General features: G+C 41.2%; 1 protein-coding gene across 3 annotated transcripts in view; it reads left to right on the forward strand.

The window, feature by feature from the left end:
- The first annotated feature begins 1,414 nt into the window (after positions 1 to 1,414).
- Positions 1,415 to 18,347, forward strand: part of RALGPS2 (Ral GEF with PH domain and SH3 binding motif 2) — a 165,445-nt gene continuing 148,512 nt past the window's right edge. The window contains exon 1 of one of the 3 annotated variants that reach the window (XM_026509278.4): positions 1,415 to 1,695. The gene's annotated coding sequence lies outside the window, so the exon portion shown is untranslated. The remainder of the gene's footprint in view (positions 1,696 to 18,347) is intronic. The other 2 variants (XM_057314892.1, XM_026509279.4) reach the window with 2 other exon arrangements.

An 18,347-nucleotide genomic window follows, 5' to 3' on the forward strand; every position in this document is an offset into this window, starting at 1 on the left:
CTATGGGAAAACTTTCTGTATATATAAGACACTTCCCCCCTTTTAACCAGTAGTCTGTTTTCTTTTTCCTAAGTCTATTCTCATTTGAAAGTTGTTGTTTTTTTCTTTCTTTTGGTTTCTCTACTTCTCCCAGTGATTCCATTATGATTCCTTTCAAGACTTTCTTTGAAAGCAAAATGCAATAAAATTGAAAAACCATGAACTTTGTCCATCCCTGGGTTTTTTGTTGTTGTTGTTTTGTTTTGTTTGGGGGCTTGGTTTTTTTTGTTTTTTTGTTTTTGGCAACTTACCTTTGGGTGTGGAGATGGGGAGGGAAGGCTTTAAAGAAGTAACCCTATTTGTGGGAAGGGGTTGAAAGGTATTCTGGCTTCCCTAAGAATAAAGGGCTAGGATACCAGGCAGTCATAGAAGGAAATAATTAGTATTCTTCAATATACAAGATTAATCATTTCTGCTTAGTGGTTATTAAAGGGAGGAAAGAAACCAAGTGGGAACAATTTTGGTCCTTTCATGTTTTACACCCAACGCTAGTACACAGTATTCCTTCCACATTCTACTGCGCGTTGCCTAAAGAAAGAGCTGCCGATCATCAAATAATCATCCATTTCCAAACGGTCTAATGACAGCGTATATAAAGGTGGCTCACTTAAAACCTTCCATTTATAGTCACACTGCATCAAATGGTGCTAATTTTAAGTAGGCCACCCCATACAGTGCACCCTCCGAAACAACACCCTTTTACCATTTATACCGAATCTATTCCTTTTTCATTCACAGAAAATATTTGATATTTCAGAATCTCGTTCGTGCATTGACGTGAAAATACTTTTCACCTGGAACTCATCAATCAGAGACCCCGGGGATGCCAAATTTCTGTCATTTGCTTATTAAGCCAAGGGCAGTCCCCTGCATAACACTTACAAAGGCCTGCTTCTAACATTTCCCGAAGCTTTATGTGTGAGAGTATTGATCATCAAAATTTATGGTCCTACGGCAGTGGGTGGCTCTTCACATTTGGAGACCCCTCACTTGCCCGCAGCGACTAATTCTAACTACAACCACCGCTGACGCGGGCAGAATATTTCATCTGGGGGCCAAGTGTTTCCAGACTTTGTTCTTCGGCTTTAACGATGAAGTGCCAGCGCTGAAAGCGACAGACACCAGGGTGGATTTCGCCATGGTGGGCCGCGTGCGGGGAGGAGGTGGCCGGCTGCGGCGGGTGCCCCACCTGTCGGCCCTCCAACCCTTCCCCGCCCCTTCGTTGGGCGGGTAGCGGCCCCTCCCTCCCGCGAGCGCGGGGCCGAGGGGCTGCGGCAAGCGGCGCGCGCCGCGGACACCGGTCCCCCGCGGCAGTTGGGCTTGTGGGGCAGAAGAGCTGCTGGCTCGGCGCGCGCGGCGAAGACCCCGCCAGTCGCGGCGCTGGGGGCACGCGCGAACGCGCTCGTTTAGGGCGCGCGCGCGCGGCTCCGCCCCGCCCTCCCTGCGCGCGCCCGCCAGGTCCGCTCTCCTCCCCCACCCCCCGGCGCGGACGGGGTGGATCCAGCTCACTCCCCTCCCCCGAGCGGCGGCGGCGGCGGGTGCTGAATGAGAGACGCCGACTGCTCGGGTCGCCGGGCGCTAGCCTAGGCGGCGGCGGCGAAGCCTCAAGCCGGCGTCGTCTTCCCATCCTTCGAGGCCACGGCCGCGGCTGCACAGGTCGGTGCTCTGGCCGCGGGCCCGGTGAGGAGCCTCGGCGGGCGGTGCGGGGGAGGGAAGGTGGGTGCGCTGCGCCCCCCGGGCGGCGCGGAGCCGCAGCGGCGGCGGCGCGGGGAATGGCGGCGGCTCCGGCGCTGCGGTGTGGATCTCCTGGCGGCGGGCCCCAGGGCTGCTCGCCCTCGGCACGGAGAGGGGGCTGCGGGGCTCGGGCTGAGGGAGGAGGGCGCTGGGGGCCGGGGGCCGCGCCTCCCTCGGCGCCTCGCTCTCGGAGGCTGGAGGCGGCCGTGCGGTCCCCGCTCCCGGTCTCTGTGCCGAGGCCGGAGGCGCGGAGGCTCCCCTGAGGCCGCCTCGCTCTCCCTCCTGGGTGGCGGAAGCCCCTGGCGTCGGCCCGCGCTGCCCTGGCCCCGGCTGCGCCTCAGCCCCCCTTCAGGTGAGCGAGAGTCCAGACCGCCGCGCTGGGACCGCGGAGCCGGGCCACACCCCCTCCCCTGGCCCTGGCGCTGCGCCCCCGAAGCCGGCAGCCGAGGCGGCTGCCCGCGAACCCGCGCCCGCGGTCAGGGTGACCTGTTGCGGAGCGGCCCGCAGCCCGGGTCGCCAGTCAACCCGGGACCCGGAGAGGCTGGCCTCGGGCCGGGCGCGCGACGGGGTGCGGGGCCGGGGGCGCGGCCGGAGGTCGGGTTGCTGTACGGCTAGGAGCGGGCGTACGGGAAAAGGAGAGATTCCGGACGGATCTGATCAAACACTTGCAAAGCCGGGATATCTGTCTGCAAATGTCCGGAATTCCATTGCAGTATCGGATTAGGTAGGCTCATAAACACCGTGCTTTGGAGGTGATTTGGCAGAAACCCCAGGCAAGTGCGAGGAGCTAATATCTGGAAAATAGCCTTAAACCTGTGCGGAGCTAAATTATCCTCCCACCTGCCCCCCTCGGAGCTCTTTTCCTGTAGCTGTGTGTTGTGTAGAAGCAGGCCAGTTTCAGTATACGTGGGCGTGTTTGGGAAGAAGCTGCGAGCTGATAGGAGGTACCTTAGTACAAATGTTAATTTGTTTGAACTGGGAGGGGTAAGGGAGGAGGAAGAAAGGGCACTGATGTTAACTGGAGGAGGGGCAATCGAAACACTAAATTTCTGTTTAAGGGAGTGCTGAAAAGAAGTATCTAATACCCGGTGTTTAAGACCGTGAAGTAGGAAACACTTGCAGCAGTTAATGGTGTTTTATCTTTTATGTGCCCTGGATTCAGCCGCCCCCCCCCGCCCCGCCCCAACGCTGTAGTTACAGAGAGCCTTGTTTTCGTACCGGTGTTTATGAATTGATTTTGTTGTATTTTTGTATTCCCCGTCAAATCGACTCTTGTTTAAGTCTCTTTGAAGATGGCCATCAGAATCTTGGGAAACTTTTCGATCCATGCACGTATATTATTGCACTCACAGATCATAGCTTGGTAGCCATAAAGCCTGTTCCACCCAGATAATTATGCTTGTGCAAGTTGGGTAGAATTATAATGTATATTACTGTACTGTTACTGCTGAATATCTTACTGTAGACTTTAGAATTATGAAGGAACTTATCCAAACAGTATTATTTTAAAGATAACTTCTCTAATTAAAGCTTTGTGAGTATAAAGTTTATCATCTAGCTTAAAAATTTTGGAAAATAATGTCTTACTAGCTTGAAAATCAAATATAAGTATATTAGATGCCTTCTTGAGTAAATTATTTCAGTGTAATTAATTTATTCTAAACTTGGTTTGTTTTCTGTTTTTAAAATTCAGTATAATAATTTTGAAATAGTAAGATCTACCTTTTTTCCCATTTTATTTCACCTTTAATTAAGGAATTTGCCTTACAAAATATTCTGTGTGGGACTCTGGAAAAACTGTTCACTATTGCAACAGAACTTTAAAGATAGTGTTTGGTTGATCAAGATTGCAGCATGCTTTTTCTGATATATGTGTATATTTTGATATCAGAAAGAACACACCAAAATTTTAGAATATAACTAAAAAACTGGCTTTGTGAATCTTTTACTTTGTATGTTACACACCAGTAATAGAGTTGTGTTTTCAAACACCCAGTATGTGTCTTTTTCAGTTTATTATGTCATTACAGTTGAGACTGTGGTGGTTTGTACTGAGTGATGGATATATAAGCGAAAATGTTCTCTTGCAACTTAAAACACTTAAGCTTTAGTCTAGAAGCCCAGTTCACTCACTCCCTCATTCATTAATTCCACACATGTTTATTGAGTACATACTTGGTGCCAGTTACGTGTTGTATTGTGGATACAACAGAGAAAAAGACAAGTCTGTGCTCTGATGGAGTTTAAAGACTAAGTGGGCAAGTAGTCTACTACTCGTCAGATAATGCTGTTTAATGTTAGTTTAAAAGTTTAAGAAGTAAAAACTCCTATGATGAGTTTTGGTTAAGGATATTGTTTGTGTTTTTCCTTCTAAGAATAGTGGGAATTATTACTAAGTGAACAAAAGCATTAAGACAGTTGTTTAAAAAATATGCTGATGTTTATATACATTGGGTATCTGGTTCCCAAGTATAACCAAAAATAAACATTCTACCTGAAGTCAGATGATGCACAGTTTACATGTGGTTAAACAACTTTAGTCTCTTGGTTTGTATAGTTAAATATTTGCTAAAAATATTCTCTCTCTCAGCACTTATTTGTTTATAAGGGAGTCTTTTTTTTTTTTTTTTTTTAAGTCTGAGTCTTTAAAAACATCATCTTTTCTTGGGGTGCCCAGGTGGCTTAGTCAGTTGAGCATCTGCCTTCAGCTCAGGTCCTGGGATGGAGTGCTGCTGCCAGCTCCCTGCTGGGTGGAGAGCCTCCTTCTCCCTCTGCCTGCCGCTCTGCTGCTTGTGCTCTCTCTGACAAATAAATAAAATCTTTTTTAAAAAAATCATCTTTTCTTTTGGTGGCTGTGTGAGTGGACCGGTGTCCCACTGTTCTTCCATTGAATCTGAAAGCCATTATTGCTATCAGAAAATTTTGGAAGTGACAGTTTTCTTTTTTGTTTAAAATATCACTGTTGGCGTAGTTCTTTGCAGATCACAAAGCTTTTTAATATATGTTATTGACACTTAAATATATGGGTACTTCTCTTTGGCAGGACTGCTAACTTTGTTTTTTTTTAAAGATTTATGAGACAGAAAGAGAGAGAGAGAGCGCATGCGCAGAAGTACAGGAGCGCGCGCGCGCGCGCGCGCGCGCACACACACACGCACACACAAGCAGGGGGAGGGGCAGAGGGAGGAGGGAGAATCCCCAAGCAGACTCCCGCCAAGTAGAGTCCTGGTGGGGCTCGTCCCCGACCCGGAGATCATGACCCCAACCAAAATGCAGAATTGGATGCTTAACTGACTGAACCACCCAGGCGCCCCTAGGACTGCTAACTTCGTGGCATTATTATCTCTATTTTAGATGTGGAAGCACAACGCCAGTAAGCAAGCAGTGAACCCAAACCCGAGTTGTCGCTGTTCCTGTACGGCAGTGCTCCATCTTGGGAGTAGAGCTCGGCGGGGAAAGCGTCAACATCTAGTGCTACAGTTCAGTGTGCAGTAGTTACCCGTCTGCTTTTCCAGAAATTTCTAAATAACTTCTAAACTTTAAACCCAACTCTTAATTGAAATATGGTTAGTTGAATTTACTTTCTTTTTGTGGGTTAAACTTTAAAAACCTGAAATCTAAAAGTATCACTGTACAGGATTTCTTCTCCTTTGGTGCTCCCGCGGTTCTTGGTCTCACGGCTTAGAAGAATGAAGAGGTAGACCAGAGGAAGAGTGGGGGGCAGCAGAGTTTATGGAGCGATAGTAAAGTTTATTGACTGGTAGTACAAAGCTCCCGAAGAGGGAGGGGACCCAAGAGGGTTGCCGATTTGGCGTTTAGATCTAGGGTTTTTTTGTTTTTTTGAGTGTGGGGGGGGGGGGAGAGAGAGAGATATCACGAACAGGGGGAGGGGTAGAGGGAGAAAACGACTCTCCAAGGAGCAGGGAGCCCGATATGGGACTATATACGGGACTCCATGCAGAACTTGATCCCACAAGTCTGGGATCGTGACCTGAGCCAAAAGGCAGATGCTTAACCGACTGAGCCACCCAGGCTCCTCTAGATCTAGGGGGTTTTATGGGGCTGTTGGTGGTTTGTTTTAATCTGATTAACCCTCCATGTGCCTGTCATCCAGTTAGGTTTTTGTCATCTACCTACCAGTGGGAGAGGGTGGTGGGCTCCTTGTAAAATCCTTTTAAGGGTGATTTCCGGGGGTTCTCCCCTGCCTGCCTTTCTTCTGTCATTCATTATCACTTTTTCTGCTATATAAAAAGATATAGTTTTGATGTACTTTTAATTTTATAAGTGTTTTGAGAATAAGATGTATTAAAATCAGTGCTATTTTTTGAATATGAGGTTTTATTGTATAACAACCATGTTTGGAATAAAATTATCCCTTCAATCTTAATACTACATTTTTTTGTTACCCAGTTTTCAGTGAAAAGATAATTTAAAGAGGTTGAGACTCTACCTCAGCCTGAGTGAGGTTCCTTGGAGAGGAAAATGAATGTTTCGCATTTCCCTATAAATAGTTTCTTTAAATGCATCTTATTGCCAGTGGTTTAGGGTTCCACCTTAGTGAGAGAATGAAGATTGGATGTGATAAATTTTGGTAACTTGGAATTAATCTGGAATCTTTCTTGACTAATGTGTTAAGCTTTTGATTTAGGAAAACTTTCAACTACATAGTTGAAATATAAATATCTACATATTCTATGAAAAGAAAAAAGTTTGAGTATAAATTTATGCAGTAACTTTAATAAGTAATGGCTGGCTGTGGACATAGGAAGAGTATCAATAGCAGTGCTCTGTGACTTAGGTTGAGGGTGCCTAGCGATTCATGTGCCACTACTGAGAACTTGTGGTACAGGCTCTTGAATGATATGTTGGAGTGTGAGAGGCTTAAAATGAAGCTCTCACCTTGAACTTAATTGATACCCTTCTGTAATCTCACTTTCATGATGTTTTCTTAAAACACACTTTCATTTTTAGGTTGATTTCCTTTTTGCTGATTCTTGGAAGGAGCCCTTTTCTGAAAACCCTACTTAAATAGCATCCTTATCACACTCTACCCTTACCTTAATTTTTCTTCACAACACTAATTAATCTGACATGATAGCATACATTAATTTGTTTATTATTTTCTTCCCTCTGGATGTAAGCTTCCTGAGGGCGATGACTTAGTTTTCTTCACTGTTGTATTCCTAGCACCTAGAAAAGTACCTAGCACGTAGTCAATACCTAGGTAATATTTGTGGGGTGAGTGAATTAATTGACCTTAAATGACACAAAAACCATTATTTTTGTTTTGTTTTAAAACAAACACATTAATTTTGACTTTAAATAATACAGCTGTGCAGTTGTATATAGAGGACTTAGAATGAAAAACACCATCCCTGCCTCATCTTGGTGTAACTTTTCGTCCTATGTTCTCTCAGAGCAGCCATTTCTGATATTTCAGCTGTTTCTTCTGAGATTTACTCCCATATTTTAAAATACTATTCGTTTTTCAACTTTAGATATTACCTCCTGGCTTCCTCCTGTGGAGGATGAGTCTGTGCTTCAGGATTCCTAGGCCACCTTGAACGTCCTCTTCTTTCATCTCCCAGTGTTAGCATGCTTTTGGTTAAAGCAGTGTTCATTTTTCACATTATTATGACCTTGTAATATGTTCACCTTTGAACTTTGCAGTGTGCTATGATTATATTTCTTGGAGTTAAAATTTCTTCTTTTAAAATTTTTGCTTAGTTTCCTATTTGTCTCTAATTTTTTTTTTTTTTAGAAGCTGTCCCAGTATGTTCAAGCATATCAGATCATTGTTCAGTTTTTTAAAAATTGGGAAAAAACCCTAGGTCTCTCTGAGCTTTGGCTCAAATCTGCACTGTGGCTCTCCACTTCTGCCTCCCAGGTTTAGCCTGTGATTTGCCTTCAGGATTCTGAGAGTTCTCTTTGTCTTTTGTTTGTGTCAGAGCCTGTGGCCTCTGGAGCTATGCCTTCCTCTTTCTCCTTTTATACCTCTGTTTTGGTGAAATATATCCCTCTGTAACTTTCAAGAGAGAGAATGTATGAGGAGGTGAAAATTTTAAGATGTTCATATTGCTGAAAATAGCTTGCTTCCATGCTAGTACCTGGTTAATAATTTGGCTGGTCTGGGTATAGAATTCCAAGGTAGAATAATTTTCCCTCAAGATTTAAGGGATTGCAATATAATTTTCTAGTTTCAAGTAGTTGTTCGAGAGTCTTATGCCATTGAGTCTTCATCCTTTGTAGGTGACCTCTCCCTGTTAAGATCCCTTTTTTTTTTTGGTCATGAGTATTTATCTGATACGTCCCTGATGTTGTGTCTTGTGTTGATCTTACTTTATTTCTTGTGCATGGAACTTAATGGGCCCTTGCAACCAGCTGTGCCCATATTAAATGAGAGGAGAGATGATCTACAGGGGTCACCGAAATTTTTTTCAAAGGTCTAGATAGTAGGTATTTTAGGCTTTGTGGGCAAAACAGTCTCTTTGACTACTACTCAGCTTTACTTTTATAGCGTGAAAGCACCCATAGATAGCACGGCATGGTTTGCTGACTCCTGACCTATGTGCACAGGTGGAAGGATTAGCCTTTGCCTTAATAGGAGTAGGGAAGAGTTTATAGAAACAGGAGAGAAGATGGATTACAGTTGACCCTTGAACCCTTGAACAACCCTTGAACAACACAGGGGTTGGGGCGCCAACTTCTGTGCCATCAAAAATTCATATGTGACCTTTGACTTCCCCAAAACTTTAACTACTAATAGCCTACTGTTGACAGGAAGCCTTAGACTGATAATATAAACAGCCAATTAACACATATTTTGTATATTGATATGAATTATATACGCAGTCTTACAATAAAGTGTGCTACACAAAAGAAAATGTTACAAAGAAAATTATAAGGAAGAGAAAATACATTTACAGTACTGTACTGTATTTATTGAAAAAAAAAATCCACATATAAGTGGACCCGTGCAGTCAACCTTGTGTTGTTCAAGGGTCAGCTGTGTATAGACACAGACATGATGGTCGTGGCTTGGGGAAGTTTTCAGCTAAGGTTTTCTGTTTGCTTTAGTGTATGGGAAGCAAGGTTGAGAATAAGGAAGAATAGGAGTGTGTATTAGGGGTTTGAGAAGAGGGAAAAATACATGATGTAGTCCTCTATCGAAAAGGGAACAGAACAGAATGGGGAAATACAGTGTGATTGCCGGGCAGCAGTGAGGGCTCACTTGAATGTCATGTTCCTGACTTTTAATGGGAATACCTCTAAGATCTCTTCATGAAGTATGATATCTTACTATAGGTTTTTTTTATTTAGATAGGGTTATTTTATTAATTTCATTAGAAATATTTTCATATGTAATATATACATATATGTATATAAATTTTAATGCATACAAAACTTAGCCTATATAATGCTTATATCTAGAGAAATGCCAGAAGAAAGTACTACAGTTTTTTCCCCAAGTGCAGATTTTTATTTAAGAATCATTCATTTATCTGTTAATTTAAAAAAAGTCTTGAGGGGGCACCTGGGTGGCTCAGTGGGTTAAGTGTCTGCCTTTGGCTCAGGTCCTGGGATTGAGCCCACTCAGCGGGGAGTCTGCTTCACCCTCTCTCTCTGCTGCTCCCCCTGCTTGTGCTTTCTCTCGCTCTCTCTCCTGCTCTGTCAAAGAAATAAAAAAAAAGTCTTGGAGCAGGGCGCTTGGGTGGCGCAGTTGTTTGAGCCTCCGACTCTTGGTTTTGGCTCAGGTCATGATCTTAGGGTCGTGGGATAGAGCCCTGTGTGAGGCTCCGTGCTCAGCAAGGAGTCTGCTTCAGATTCTCTCTCTCTCTCAAGTAAATAAATAAATCTTAGAAGATGCTCCACGACGGGGCGCCTGGGTGGCTGTCGGTTTAGTGTCTGCCTTCCACTGGGGTCATGATCCCAGGACCTTGGGATCGAGCCCGCCTTGGGTTCCCTGCTCAGCAAGGAGTCAGCTTCTCCCTACGTCCCTCCCCCTCTGTCTCTCACTTTCTCTCAAATAAATAAATAAAATCTTAAAAAAAAAAAAGAAAGAAAATGCTCTGTGACTTTTTTTCTTTTTTTATGTGCAGGAATAGTTCTTGGTTCTGGGGGTACAGCTATAAACAAAAAGATAAAAAGTTTGCCTTCATACACATTTATATTTTAACCAACTAACATATAATACAACTAAAATATACACACCAAGAACAAGTAAGGCACATTTATAATGTGATGTGTTGTGAAAGAATTTCCCCATTAATTAACACACCCATCACCTCACATTTACCTTTTTTTGTGTGTGTGAGAACATTTAAGTTCTATTATACAGTACACTGTTATCAGTTATCATTACCATGTTATTCATTAGATCCTCAGATCTTATTCATCTTATAATTGAAAGTTTGTACCCTTTACCAGCATCTCCCTATTTCCTCTACTTTACTATAAGTTTTTGATGGATAACTGTAAAAGATTAAGAAATACCTTCTAGTCTTGGTTTTGCAAGAATTTATTTTTTACTGATTTAAAGAAGTAATGAATTTTATGAAGTGCTTTTCCTGTATTGGTAGAGATGATCATGTGTATTTTCTTCATTAATCTGCTAAAAGGATGTATTAAATAATAATTAATACATTAATTATCTCCTGTTTTCATTATTGGGTCCAATCATACTTAGTTGTGTTGCATTTGTCTCTCCTCACACTGCTGAACTTGGTTTGCCGTTGTCTTAGAGTTTTTTAAAATCCACATTTATCAGTAAATTTATTAGAGATTTCTATGTATGTATTTTGGCTTCGAAGTTAGCTGGCTTCATAAAATGAGTTGTGGAGCTTTCCTTTTTTTATTCCCTGAAATAGTTTTGTAACAGAGATAATGCGCTTCTTGAAGGGGCTATAGATACAGTATGAAAGGTGAAAAATAAAGTTTCTAGAGAAAACATGGAAGAATACCCTTTGGTAGGCAAAGATTATTTTTTACACAGGACACAATAAGTGCTAACCAGGTAAGACTGATAAATTGTCCTTCATTAAATAAGAACTGTTCATCAAAGGATACTATTAAGAGAGCAAATAGGCAAGGCACTGGTAAAAGTGAAGACTTGTATCTAGAGTATATAAAAAATACATGTCAAAACAAAACAATAAAAACACCAGGAACCCATTTTTGAAACAAATGGGTTCCTGGGCAAAAGACTGGAACAGGCATTTACAAAATGAGTTGTGCAGATGGCTAGGGTGAAAAGGTACTCACAAATAATTTTTAGAGAACTACAAATTATGTGATACCACTGTATACGCATCAGAATGGTGTTAATGAAAAAGTCTGAAACTAAATGTTGACAAGAATGTAGAACATTTGGAACTCTCAGATATATCAGGTAGGTTTGAAAATTGGTAAAATCACTGTTGAAAATTCTTTGGTATCATCTGCTAACCCTCTGCACATGTATGCCCTATGATCCAGTGATTTCATTTGTTTTAGACTCAATAGATATCAGTATATATGCAGATCACAAGACTCCTTTTTTGAAGAAAATATGGGATAGATTTTCATGACCTTGGAACAGGCAAAGAATTCTTAGATATGATACCAAAAGCAGGAGCAACAAAACAAAAATAAGATAAATTGAATTTCATCAAAGTTTTAAATTTATGCTTCAGAGGACACCGTCAAGAAAGTAGAAAGACAACCCACAGAATGGGAGAAGATATTTGCAAATCATATATCTGATAAAAGACTTGCATTCAGAATATATAAAGAACTCTTAACTCATTAATAAAAAGACAACCTAATTTTAAAATAGAGGATCTGGGTATGCCTGGGTGGCACAGTCGTTAAGTGTCCGACTCTTGGTTTTGGCTCAGGTCTTGATCTTGGTGTCGTGAGATCAAGCCCTGTGTTGGGCTTCACACTTGGCACAGAGTCTGTTTGAGATTCGCTCTCCCTCTCCTACCCCACCCGCTTGTGTGCCCTCTCTTTCTCTCTCTCTCAAATCTTTAAAAAAAAAGGGGGGGGATCTGAATTGACATTTTTAAAAGATATGCAATAAGGGGCGCCTGGGTGGCTCAGTCGTTAAGCGTCTGCCTTCGGCTCAGGGAGTGATCCCGGAGTCCTGGGATTGAGCCCCACGTCAGGCTCCTCTGCTGGGAGCCTGCTTCTTCCTCTCCCACTCCCCCTGCTTGTGTTCCCTCTCTCGCTGTCTCTCTCTGTCAAAAAAAAAAAAAAAGGTATGCAATAAGCACCTGGAAAGATGCTTGATATTATTAGCTTTCAGGGAAATGAAACAAAAACCACAATGAGAGACCGCTTCACACCACTAGAATGACTAGAATCAAAAATCAGATAATAACAGGGGCGCCTGGGTGGCTCAGTCAGTTAAACATCTGCCTTCGGCTCACATCATGATCCCAGGGTTCTGGGATCTAGCCCTGCGTCGGGTTCTCTGCTCAGCAGGAGCCTGCTTCTTCCTCTCCCGCCACTGCCCCTGCTTGTACTCTCTCTCTCTCTCTCTGTCAAATAAGTAAATAAAATCTTTATAAAAAAAAGTTAGATAATAACAAATGTAGGCAAGGATGTTAAGAAATTGGAACCCTCATACACTGATAGGAGTGTAAAATTGATATAGCCACTTTGGGTGACAGCATGACAGTTCTTCATATTATTTAACGTAGAATTATCATATAACCAGCAATTTCTCTCCTAGGGATATACCCAAGAGAAATGAAAACATGTCCCTGAAAAAAATGTACATGAATGTTTAAAGCAGCATTACTCATTATAGGCAGGAAGTAGAAATAACCCAAATGTCTATAAACCAACAAATGAATAAACAGGATGTGAAATGTCCATACAGTGGATTAGCATTAAGTCATTAACGCTGCAACATCAGTGAACCTTGAAAGTATTACGCTAGGTGAAAGAACCAGGCAGAAAATGCCACAGGTAATATTCCATTAATACGAAATGTCCGTAACGGATAAATCTGTAGAGCAATAGATTAGTGGTTGCTTAGGGCTGGCGGGGGGTGGCGGTGGGAGCTAAAGGACATGGAGTCTCTTTCTGAGGTGATGAAAATGGTCTAAAATTGAGTGGTAATGGTTGTACATACCATTGAATTGTATACTTTATTTTTTAAAGTTTTAATTCCAGTATTGTTAACATAAAGTGTCCTGTTAGTTTCAGGTGTTCAGTATAGTGATTCAGCAGTTCTGTACATTAGTCAGTGCTCATGATGATGAGTGTGCTCTTAATCTCCTGAATTACACACTTTAAATAGGTGAATTGTGTGGTATGTGAATTACAGCTTAATAAAGCTGTTAAAAAAATAAAGCATGGCAAAAATAATCAGTGATGTGAGGACATTGCCATCATATTTAATTGAGAAAAGCAGGATGCAGAGGAATATATAAAGTATCTTTTTGTAAAACAACAAAAACCTAACGTATGTGAATTTGAGCGCGCGCGTGTGTGTGAGTGTGAGTGATCTAGGTGATCTAGTAAGGGTGGAAAAATGCACGCTAGATATAAAGGTTTCTTACTAGTTGGGCTAAGGTAAGGAGGAGAGGGAGAGAAAAAGGGAAAAAATAACTGAAAGGAAAAGGGATTGATTTAGAAAAAAACAGCATATGTAACGTAATCTCAGCTGTGTAAAACATAAATCTTAAAATGAAAATGGTAGTTGTATATGTGGTGAGATATCAGATTTTTTTCTTATATTTTTCTAGGTTGCCTGATCCTTTTTATTTTATTAATAGAAATGTCTAAAACTAAATTAGGAGATAGTGCAAATAAGTTACAAAACCTGACAAAACAGAGCAGCTTTTTTTCTTGATTCCCAAGGAGACACAATCCAAATGTCCATGAACAGCAAAATGGACGAATAATAGTACTATGCTTTACACTGGAATAGTACACATCAGTGAAAAAGAAGGAACGGTTCTTCCTAGGAAGTATGGGTAAATATCACAAAATGTTGAGCAAAAGAAGGCAGACACAGAGTACATACTGTATGATTCTTTTATTTTGAAGTTCAGAAACAGGTCAAACGCAACTGTGTTGATAAAGTCAGGGTAGAGTTTAGGGGTTGGGACTAGAGGAACAAGACTTAAAGTTCTGTCTGTTCATATGATTGGTGGTTACGTGGGTGGCTACATAGTTGAACGTATACTTTACATAAGTGCACATTTTAGTATTTTAAAACTCAATAAAGAAGTAAAATCAAACCAGAAAAGATTTTATAAATCTGGTGCTCATATAAAAAGCCTTTGTATATTTATCAATTATACTTCAATTAAACATAAATAAATAGAAAAAATGTAAAAATTAAAACAAGGGGAAAAAATAGTCTTTGTATAATTCCAGGAATACTTACATGACTTTCAAAGACATTTTCTCAATACCATTATATTTAATGGTTGCATACTATCACATTGTGTGCATGTATAATAATTTATTTAGGCAATCTCTTGATGGATATGTAGGTTGTTTCTAACTTTTATACATTGTAAACAGTGACAGTTAACATCTTTTTAAAATAAGTCTTCCTGTACTTTTCTGATCATTTCCTTAATGAATTCCTAAAAGAAGGGTTGCTTGTTTGGCAGTTAGCTACATTTGCATTCTTGCCCATGGTGTCTGAGTGTTTATGTATGCTACCACTGATTTGGTGTAAGCTTTATTTTGTTATTATTTTTTTAATGTTTTTTTATTATGTTAGTCACCATACAGTACATCCCTGGTTTCTGATGTAAAGTTCAATGATTCATTAGTTGCGTATAACACCCAGTGCACCATGCAATGCGTGCCCTCCTTACTACCCATCACCAGTCTAACCCATTCCCCCACCCCACTCCCCTCTGAAGCCCTGTTTGTTTCTCATAGTCCATAGTCTCTCATGCTTCATTCCACCTTCTGATTACCCCCCCTTTCTTTATCCCTTTCTTCCCCTACCGATCTTCCTAGTTCTTATGTTCCATAGATGAGGGAAATCATATGATAATTGTCTTTCTCTACTTGACTTACTTCACTTAGCATTATCTCCTCCAGTGCCGTCCATGTTGCAGCAAATGTTGAGAACTCGTTCTTTCTGATAGCTGAGTAATATTCCATTGTATATAGGGACCACAACTTCTTAATCCAGTCATCTGTTGAAGGGCATCTTGGTTCCTTCCACGATTTAGCTACTGTGGACAGTGCTGCTATGAACATTGGGGTGCATATGGCCCTTCTCTTCACTACGTCTGTCTCTTTGGGGTAAACACCCAGTAGTGCAATGGCTGGGTCATAGGGTAGCTCAATTTTTAACTTTTTAAGGGACCTCCACACTGTTTTCCAGAGTGGCTGTACCAACTTGCATTCCCACCAGCAATGTAGGAGGGATCCCCTTTCTCCACATCCTCTCCAGCAATTGTTGTTTCTTGCCTTGTCAATTTTTGCCATTCTAACTGGTGTAAGGTGGTATCTCAGTGTGGTTTTGATTTGAATTTCCCTGATGGCTAATGATTTTGAACATTTTTTCATGTGTCTGTTAGCCATTTGTATGTCTTCATTGGAAAAGTGTCTGTTCATATCTTCTGCCCATTTTATGATTTATTTGTTTCTTGCGTATTGAGTTTGAGAAGTTCTTTGTAGATCTTGGATACCAGTCTTTTATCTGTAGCATCATTTGCAAATATCTTCTCCCATTCTGTGGGCTGCCTCTTAGTTTTTTTGACTGTTTCCTTGGCTGTGCAGAAGCTTTTTATCTTGATGAAGTCCCATAAGTTCATTTTATCTTTTGTTTCTCTTGCCTTTGGAGAAGTGTCATGAAAAAGGTTGCTTTGGCCGATGTCATAGAGGTTGCTGCCTATGTTCTCCTCTAGGATTTTGATGGATTCCTGTCTCACATCGAGGTCTTTCATCCATTTGGAGTTTATCTTTGTGTATGGTGTGAGATAGTGGTCAAGTTTCATTCTTTTGCATGTAGTTGTCCAATTTTCCCAGCACCATTTATTGAAGAGACTGTCTTTTTTCCACCGGATGTTTTTTCTTGCTTTAGCAAAGATTAGTTGCCCAAAGAGCCGAGGGTCCATTTCTGGGTTCTCTATTCTGTTCCATTGGTCTATGTGTCTGTTTTTGTGTCAGTACCATGCTGTCTTTGTGATCACAGCTTTGTAGTACAGCTCGAAATCCGGCATTGTGATGCCCCCAGCTTTGTTTTTCCTTTTCAACAGTTCCTTGGCGATTCGGGGCCTTTTCTGGTTCCACACAAATTTAAGGACTATTTGTTCCAGTTCTTTGAAAAATGTCATTGGTATTTTGATCGGGATAGCATTGAAAGTGTAGATTGCTCTGGGTAGCATGGACATTTTAACCATGTTAATTCTTCCGATCCATGAGCATGGAATATTTTTCCATCTTTTTGTGTCTTCCTCAATGTCTTTCAAGAGTGATTTATAGTTTCTAGAATATAGATCCTTTACGTCTCTGGTTAAGTTAATTCCAAGGTAACGTATGGTTTTTGGTGCTATTGTAAATGGGATGGATTCCCTAACTTCTCTTTCTTCAGTCTCCTTATTCGTGTATAGAAATGCAACTGATTTCTGAGCATTGATTTTGTATCCCGCCACGTTACTGAATTGCTCTATAACTTCTAATAGTTTGGGCGTGGATTCTTTTGGGTTCTCCATATAGAGTATCATGTCATCTGCGAAGAGAGACATTTTGACTTCTTCTTTGCCGATTTGGATACCTTTTATCTCTTTTTGTTGTCTGATTGCTGTTGCAATCTGTTGCTGTTGCTGTCTATGTTGAATAATAGCGGCGAGAGTGGGCATCCTTGTTGTGTTCCTGATCTTAAGGGAAAGGCTTCCAACTTTTCTCTATTGAGAATGATATTTGCTGTAGGCTTTTCTTAGATGGTTTTTATGAGATTGAGGAATGTACCCTCTATCCCTACACTCTGAAGGGTTTTAATCAGGAAAGGATGCTGTATTTTGTCAAATGCTTTTCTGCATCAATTGAGAGGATCATATGATTCCTGAGTCTTTTCTTGTTGATATGATGTATCACGCTGATCAATTTGCAAATGTTGAACCACGCTTACATCCCAGGGATGAATCCCACTTGGTCATGATGGATAATCCTTTTAATGTACTGTTGGATTCTGTTAGCCAGGATCTTGCTGAGGATTTTGGCGTCCATATTCATTAGGGAAATCGGTCTGTAATTCTCCTTTTTGATGGGGTCTTTGCCTGGTTTGGGGGTAAAGGTAATATTGACCTCATAGAATAAGTTTGGTAGCTTTCCTTCTGTTTCTATTTTTTGAAATAGCTTTAGGAGAATAGATATTAGTTCTTCTTTGAATGTTTGGTAGAATTCCCCAGGAAAACCGCCCGGGCCTGGAGTTTTGTTATTTGGAAGGTTGTTTATCACTGACTCAATCTCTTCATAATTAATTGGCCTGTTTAAGAAATCAATTTCTTCCTGTTTCAGTCTTGGTAGTTTATAGGTTTCCAGGAAGGCCTCCATCTCTTCCAGATTGCTTAATTTTTGGCATATAGCTGTTGATAAAAGTTTCTAATAATCCTTCCAATTTCATTGGTGTTGGTTGTGACCTCTCCTTTTTCATTCATAATTTTATTAATTTGGGTCCTTTCTCTATTCTTTTGGATAAGTCTTGCCAGCGGTCTGTCAGTTTTATTGATTCTCTCAACGAACCAGCTTCTAGTTCTGTTGATCAGCTCTACTGTACTCCTGGTTTCTAACTCATTGATTTCTGCTCTAAATTTGGTCAACTGCTTCCTCGTGCGTGGATTAGGCCTGTTGCTGTTCCACCTTCTTGAGGTGAGAATATAAAAACTGCATTTTAGATTTTTCTATTCTTTTGAGTGAGGCTTGGATGGCTATGTATTTCCCCCTTAGGACTGCCTTTGCAGTATCCCATAGGTTTTGGACCATTGTGTTTTCATTCTCGTTAGTCTCCATAAATTGTTAAAATTGATTTTTGATTTCCTGGTTTATCGAGTCATTCCTGAGCAGGATGGTTCTTAGTCTCCAAGTGTTTGAGTTCCTTCCAAATTTTTCCTTGTGGTTGAGTTCCAATTTCAGAGCGTTGTGGTCTGAGAACATGCAGGGAATAATTTCAGTCTTTTGTTATCGGTTGAGACCTGTTTTGTGACCCAGAACATGGTCTATTCTTGAGAATGTTCCATGGGCATTAGAATAGAATGAGTATTCTTTTGTTCTGGGGTGTAGTGTTCTATATATATCTATGATGTCCAACTCGTCGAGTATGGCATTCCAAGCTCTTGTTTCTTTGCTGATTTCTTGCTTAGGTGATCTGTCTATTGCTGATAGTGGAGTGTTGAGGTCTCCTACTATTAGTGTATTTTTATCTATATGTCTCTTTATTGTGGTTAAGAGTTGGCTTGTGTATCTTGCTGCTCCCCTGTTGGGGGCATATATATTTATAATTGTCATATCCACTTGTTGTATACATCCTTTAAGAATAATGTAGTGCCTTTCTGTGTCTCTAACTATAGTCTTTAGTTTAAAATCCAATCTGTCTGATATGAGAATTGCTA

The sequence above is a fragment of the Ursus arctos genome, unplaced genomic scaffold (genome assembly GCF_023065955.2).
Source record: "Ursus arctos isolate Adak ecotype North America unplaced genomic scaffold, UrsArc2.0 scaffold_2, whole genome shotgun sequence".
Classification (NCBI taxonomy): domain Eukaryota; kingdom Metazoa; phylum Chordata; class Mammalia; order Carnivora; family Ursidae; genus Ursus; species Ursus arctos.